General features: G+C 37.9%; 4 non-coding genes across 4 annotated transcripts; 3 read left to right on the top strand and 1 right to left on the bottom strand.

Annotated features, from left to right (window-relative positions):
- Positions 1 to 2099: 2099 nt before the first annotated feature.
- Positions 2100 to 2187, bottom strand: TRNAS-UGA (transfer RNA serine (anticodon UGA)). Its single transcript has one exon. It is a non-coding gene; the product is annotated as a tRNA-Ser (tRNA).
- Positions 2188 to 3011: 824 nt separating this feature from the next.
- Positions 3012 to 3082, top strand: TRNAG-GCC (transfer RNA glycine (anticodon GCC)). The gene has a single exon. It is a non-coding gene; the product is annotated as a tRNA-Gly (tRNA).
- Positions 3083 to 5566: 2484 nt separating this feature from the next.
- On the top strand, positions 5567 to 5638 carry TRNAT-GGU (transfer RNA threonine (anticodon GGU)). Its single transcript has one exon. It is a non-coding gene; the product is annotated as a tRNA-Thr (tRNA).
- A 507-nt stretch (positions 5639 to 6145) lies between these two features.
- On the top strand, positions 6146 to 6227 carry TRNAY-GUA (transfer RNA tyrosine (anticodon GUA)). The gene has a single exon. It is a non-coding gene; the product is annotated as a tRNA-Tyr (tRNA).
- Positions 6228 to 7398: the final 1171 nt, after the last annotated feature.

The raw sequence follows: 7398 nt of genomic DNA, 5'->3' as shown, positions 1-7398 counted from the left end.
ACTGGGGCAATCTGGTTGGTTCTTTGCGCCGAGTTTTGGCGTAGCAGCGATATTTCGATTCATCCTTTTCTTCCAAGGATTTCATAATTGGACGTTGAACCCATTTCATATGATGGGAGTTGCCGGAGTATTAGGTGCGGCTCTGCTATGCGCTATTCATGGAGCGACCGTAGAAAACACTCTATTTGAGGACGGTGATGGTGCAAATACCTTCCGTGCTTTTAACCCAACTCAAGCTGAAGAAACTTATTCAATGGTCACTGCTAACCGCTTTTGGTCCCAAATCTTTGGTGTTGCTTTTTCCAATAAACGTTGGTTACATTTCTTTATGCTATTTGTACCCGTCACCGGTTTATGGATGAGTGCTATTGGCGTAGTTGGCTTGGCTCTGAACTTACGTGCCTATGACTTTGTTTCCCAGGAAATCCGTGCAGCGGAAGATCCTGAATTTGAGACTTTCTACACCAAAAATATTCTTTTAAACGAGGGTATTCGTGCGTGGATGGCAGCTCAGGATCAGCCTCATGAAAATCTTATATTCCCTGAGGAGGTTCTACCACGTGGAAACGCTCTTTAATGGAACTTTCGTTTTAGCTGGTCGTGACCAAGAAACCACCGGCTTTGCTTGGTGGGCTGGGAATGCCAGACTTATCAATTTGTCCGGTAAACTGCTTGGAGCTCATGTAGCTCATGCCGGATTAATCGTATTCTGGGCCGGAGCAATGAACCTATTTGAAGTGGCCCATTTCGTACCAGAAAAGCCCATGTATGAACAAGGGTTGATTTTACTTCCACACTTAGCTACTCTAGGTTGGGGAGTAGGGCCAGGGGGGGAAGTTCTAGATACTTTTCCGTACTTTGTATCTGGCGTACTTCACCTAATTTCCTCCGCAGTCTTAGGCTTCGGTGGCATTTATCACGCGCTTCTGGGACCCGAGACTCTTGAGGAATCTTTTCCATTCTTTGGTTATGTCTGGAAAGATAGAAATAAAATGACTACAATTTTGGGTATTCACTTAATTTTGTTAGGTCTAGGTGCTTTTCTTCTAGTACTCAAGGCTCTTTATTTTGGCGGTGTATATGATACCTGGGCCCCTGGGGGGGGAGATGTAAGAAAAATTACCAATTTGACCCTTAGTCCCAGTGTTATATTTGGTTATTTACTAAAATCTCCTTTTGGTGGAGAAGGGTGGATTGTTAGTGTAGATGATTTAGAAGATATAATTGGTGGGCATGTATGGTTGGGTTTTATTTGTGTATTTGGCGGAATTTGGCATATTTTAACCAAACCCTTCGCATGGGCTCGCCGTGCATTTGTATGGTCTGGAGAAGCTTACTTGTCTTATAGTTTAGCTGCTTTATCTGTCTTTGGTTTTATCGCTTGTTGTTTTGTATGGTTCAATAATACAGCTTATCCGAGTGAGTTTTATGGACCCACCGGGCCAGAAGCTTCTCAAGCTCAAGCATTTACTTTTCTAGTTAGAGACCAGCGTCTTGGAGCTAATGTGGGATCCGCTCAAGGACCCACAGGTTTAGGTAAATATCTAATGCGTTCCCCAACTGGGGAGGTTATCTTTGGAGGGGAAACTATGCGTTTTTGGGACCTTCGTGCTCCATGGTTAGAACCTCTAAGGGGCCCCAACGGTTTGGACTTGAGTAGGTTGAAAAAAGACATACAACCTTGGCAAGAACGACGCTCAGCAGAATATATGACCCACGCTCCTTTAGGCTCTTTAAATTCCGTGGGTGGCGTAGCTACCGAGATCAATGCAGTTAATTATGTCTCTCCTAGAAGTTGGTTATCAACTTCTCATTTTGTTCTAGGATTCTTCTTTTTTGTGGGCCATTTATGGCATGCAGGAAGAGCCCGAGCTGCTGCAGCAGGTTTTGAAAAGGGAATCGATCGTGATTTGGAACCTGTTCTTTACATGAACCCTCTTAACTAAGATTTTCTTATTTATACCTGTTCTACTTTTTTTCTGTTCTGGCTCGGTTATTCCATCTAGCCGAGCCATTCATTCCTTTTTATGAAAGAAAGATAAGGGACAGAAAAAAAAAATAAATAAAAATGAAAGAAACAAACGTATTCAATAAGCAAAAGGAGAGAGAGGGATTCGAACCCTCGATAGTTCCTAGAACTATACCGGTTTTCAAGACCGGAGCTATCAACCACTCAGCCATCTCTCCACAGCCTAATCCTTATTTTACTCCTACAAATAGAACATAGCCATATAAAAAATAAAAAGATTTATTAGCCTCTAGAAAGATATCAGATACAAGTTCCTTTTCGATATATCTCTGTATACTGTATACACGGATACAGGATCCGCTATACCCGCTTGTGAAATAAAGAGTAAATAATCTCTTCTCACCCCCATATCCAAATAAAAAAGCGGTTTAAGTAATAAATTTGAATTAAAGAGAAGAATCAATGGATTCATGATTAAACCCCTCCTACTTCTTGTATTTTTTTACAATTTTGGTTTAAGTGAGGGATCAAATATGTAGTCAACTTTATTTGATGGTAGCTTGGAGGATTAGAAATATGACTATTGCTTTCCAATTAGCTGTTTTTGCATTAATTGCGACTTCCTCAGTCTTAGTAATTAGTGTACCCCTTGTATTTGCTTCTCCTGATGGTTGGTCAAATAATAAAAATGTTGTATTTTCCGGTACATCATTATGGATTGGACTAGTCTTTCTCGTAGCTATTCTGAATTCTCTCATTTCTTAAATGAAATTTGGTTAATATTTATTAACCCCATAAAAAAGAAATAATAAAGGCCATTTCTTCTAAAAAATTAGAATAGTGAGACGTATTAAAACGCAATTTGCGTTCCGAATTGCTAGCTCTTCTCTTTCAGTATTATGAAATTCCATTCCCATTAGAATATTCATTGACAGATAATAAAAAAAGGAAAACTCTAATATAATAGAAAATGAAATGAAACGGTCGACCCAGACATAGAAGGTCGACCCAGGCGGATATACGCTATAAAATATATACCGTAGCGAGCGTAGTTCAATGGTAAAATATCTCCTTGCCAAGGAGAAGATACGGGTTCGATTCCCGCCGCTCGCCCGCTTAATTTATCAAAGTACTATGATAAAAAGTTTAGTCTAGTTAACTGTTTAACTACTTATATTAAATTAAGTATTAATTAGGTGTTAGTCTAGTGCCGTATCCCTTACTATCTTACCCTTCCTTTGCATCCCACTCAAAAAAAGAGGGCGCTCCAGAGGCAGAAATAGAACTCGCCAACAGAGCTCCAAAAATTGGGTATTAACTGAGACAAACAACGGGCAAACTTTTTTTAAAGGGAAGGGAGAGGTAGACTGTCCCTTTCGTTTCATTTTTATTTTCTGCAGGGTAGGGAGAGGCCTTGCGCCTTCTTTTTTTGAAGGCAAGTGACTTCGCAAACTGCTCAATTTTGCCCTCTAGGGCCGGGAACTAATGAATAAAAAAGGGTTGGATACGCCCCTCTACCATACATATCTAGAGAAATAGAATAGTCCTTTTATACAGACTGCTAAGTGCGGAGACGGGAATCGAACCCGTGACCTCAAGGTTATGAGCCTCGTGAGCTACCAAACTGCTCTACTCCGCTCTGGAGTACCAGAAACTGGTGGACAAAAAAGGCTTGAATACAAGCCTCTAACATGTCTAGACAAATAGAATACTCCTTTTATACAGAATGGAGCGGGTAGCGGGAATCGAACCCGCATCGTTAGCTTGGAAGGCTAGGGGTTATAGTCGACGTTGGTTGATTATTTTTAACGTCTCTAATTCAAAACCGAACATGAAATTTTGATTTCATTCGGCTCCTTTATGGATATTCTCACCACTTAACATCTATGTCAGCTTTTCTATTTGAATGGAACCAAAGCTCTCCGCTTTCTAGATGATCCTTATAGAGTAGGAGATAGAAATTCTATCTAAATTCATCTAATCTACTTACTTCGTTCCCTAATTTCATTCAAGAGATCCTGAGGAAAAGAATTGGGTTTCCACCGAGCTGAAACAATATGCGGATGGTTCTAGTAAACCAAAACTATCGTTTTTTAGCTATTTGGCTTCCTTATTCCTTATTTTAAGAAGATTTAGTTACGATTGGAAATCAACTTTTTTGTATCTTCATCCATAGATCCTTTACTCATATTTTCAAAATTGGAATACTTAATCCAATGCAAAATTATGCTTCGCGACTCTGTACTCATAATCCTATTTTTATTTTGGATGCAATTTAAATTAGTCTTTGGATACAAATCGCCAGAATGTATATTCTTCCTCAATATGCTATTGAGAGGAAAAGGATTTAATCCTTTATAAGAACTAAAGTTTTCATCGGAATATAAAAATAAAAAACTTAAGGATGCCTTAAGTATATCATTTCAAATTCAGTTATTAATAGAACGAATCACACTTTTACCACTAAACTATACCCGCTACATTGTAGATTATGGTATAAATGGTACCCTTTGTCAAGGATAGCCATTTGACAAGAAGGCTAATTCCCCCTTATTGAATCAGATGGAGAAGGTTCATGACACTGAGCCGTTGGTACTTCTACTTCGATCGCTCGCCTTTACTTTAGGATTTAGATAGCCCCTCTGGTCTGTAAAAAAAATCTTTTCTTACCATGCTAATAGCGCCTGAACCAAATGTATTTATTTTGATTAGGATCCTATTCTACGGTTACGACTACAATAATAATTATTTACTTTGCAAGGACGTAAGTGTGTCAGACTGCTAAATTGTTTTATTATTCCTACAATATAAACTAGGGGATATAGGGGGTAACACTGTCCCTATAAATTCCTTTTTTCCTTTTCTTTTTTGTCCAGAATTGAACAAAAAAGAAATTATGGAAGATGTTTTCTTCCCCCATTAAGTCCGAGCCATAGAGTAAGAGTGAGATGAGTTTTCCAAATTCATCATAGACTTTCCCTATGGCTTGATAGAAGTAAGCAGCAAAGAGTCGTAACTTAAAGAAAAAAACGGACAGGGCCGACAGATTTACCTGATGTAAAGAAGATCCTAAAAGTCTCTGATTAGTCGACTCTCTCCATTTAACACTTTCCTCTCTCTCCTTTTTTCCACTGACTCAATTCTAGTTTATTAGATTCTTGTTTAAAAGAATGCAAAAAGTTCAATAGAACTAAGAACACATAAAAAATAGCATAGAGGATCAAGGCCATTACCAAAAGTTCCTCCCAAGGATCCTATATCCTATTGGGTATCTGTTCCCCGCCTTTTCCCGCTAGGATCGGAAATCTTATATTTTCCATATCCATATACCGTTGAATCCTTGGGGTTCCAGAATCCGCCTATTTTACTAGTCTTCGGAAACGGAAAACCCTGAACCAAGAAGAGTTGGATATGTTATGTAGGGTATGTTTTTTTTTATTAATTTTATTTTGAGCTCTCAAGATATCGATATATACATATACAATCTCTACATAATGTCTCTCTCTCTATCTCTATATATTATATATATAATATGTACATTATGCAGTAGACCCATAATGGGAAATCCAAGTGGCTAATTTTTGAATTAAATAAAAAGCCCTTTTAACTCAGTGGTAGAGTAATGCCATGGTAAGGCATAAGTCATCGGTTCAAATCCGATAAAGGGCTTTTTAAATTAGTGGTAGAGTAATCTCGTGCTAAGACGTAAGTCGTTGGTTCGAATCTGATAGAGTACTTTTCTACTAAATTGATTCACTTTTTTTCTTTGTTTTTGAAACTTTCTCTATATTTTTAGAGAATTTTATGACTTAGTGCGGGATGGATGCATTTTTGGTATGAACACTAAATGAAGCACGGAGAATTAATCTATAACGATCAACTAAAAAAAATCCTAGATGAAAACATAACAGAAAAGTTGGAAAAACTCTTTGCTTTGGATCTATTTATACTTTTCGAGTATATTGACAATTCCAAAAAACTGCTCATACTATGATTATAGTATAATCACGAGCGGTTGTATATGGCCCTATCGTCTAGTGATGCCCCTATCGTCTAGTGGTTCAGGACATCTCTCTTTCAAGGAGGCAGCGGGGATTCGACTTCCCCTGGGGGTAGGGAGTATTATGAAAGGAGGTTAATCATAGATTAGCAAAAACCCTAGAATAAATTCTTCCTGGGTCGATGCCCGAGTGGTTAATGGGGACGGACTGTAAATTCGTTGACAATGTCTACGCTGGTTCAAATCCAGCTCGGCCCAAACCAAAAATCTAGGGCTTCGTGAGTATGAACTAAATCCTTTTGTTTTTCTTCCATAAAATAAAATGTCTGATCTATAGAAATAAAAGATAAAGAAAAAAGGGAAATTTTTTTTTCTAATCCATATCTCTCTCATTCCTTTCTTACAAACAAAAGAGTTTTTCTTATTGAAGGCTGGATTATTATCCATTTTTAGTGATAAAAAATCACGACATACTAGTTATGTCACTCTCACTATACCCACGTATAATATAATATGTGGGTATGTAGTATATGATTCGTCTATTTCTTAGAGTACGAAAGACGAATCGAATCTTCTTATGGTTCTATTTAAGAATGGGTATGCCATACACCCCGCGGGGATTGTAGTTCAATTGGTCAGAGCACCGCCCTGTCAAGGCGGAAGCTGCGGGTTCGAGCCCCGTCAGTCCCGAACTAGGGTTCAATGAATGGAGAAATTGATATTTCCTTTTTCCATGAAAAAAAGGGGCAGGGAGCAAGATCAAATACCCACAGGGCACCCTTACTTCACTTTTTTATTTTGCATCTCTCATTAAAGAGGGAGGGAGGGCATATAGGAATTTTTTTTTCACTACTCCCAATCGATAAAGAAAGACACACATACGATATGTGGATTAGTAGAATTTAGGATATTATATTACTCTATCTTTCTTTATGATGATACCATCCTCATCTTAATTTCCTATTCCACTCTTATGGAATAGAGTACCGGTATTTTACCGGAATCCATACATAAATCGTATTCCCTTTTTATTTCAGACCTCTTTTCCCCATCTCACTTCTACTGCTTATTTGGATGTCTATGTGACCCATAGAAAGTGAAAGTTGGTCATATAATACATACATAATTGTATGTATAACTATAAGAAAAAGGAAGGGAAATTGTATAAGATTAAGAAAGTATAAGATTAAGAAAGCTCGTGGGTTAGAGATATAGAAAAGAAAAAGTAGAAAAGGATTAAAAAAGAGGGAATTCCTAATCCAATCAAAAAACCCATTTTGGTCTTAGTGTGGATAGAGGATCTTCCTATGTTATACTATATAACTCTCATCCGTGAAATATAACTCTCATCCATGAATTGATTTGATAGATCCGATATTCATAATATTGAATTGATTCAGTATTATCAGAATGCAAGCCCTACCCTTGA

This window comes from Triticum urartu, unplaced genomic scaffold (assembly GCF_056163025.1).
Source record: "Triticum urartu cultivar PI428250 unplaced genomic scaffold, HENAU_Tu73 scaffold2, whole genome shotgun sequence".
In the NCBI taxonomy this organism is placed as follows: Eukaryota; Viridiplantae; Streptophyta; class Magnoliopsida; order Poales; family Poaceae; genus Triticum; species Triticum urartu.
This window is presented reverse-complemented; position numbering and strand designations above follow the sequence as displayed.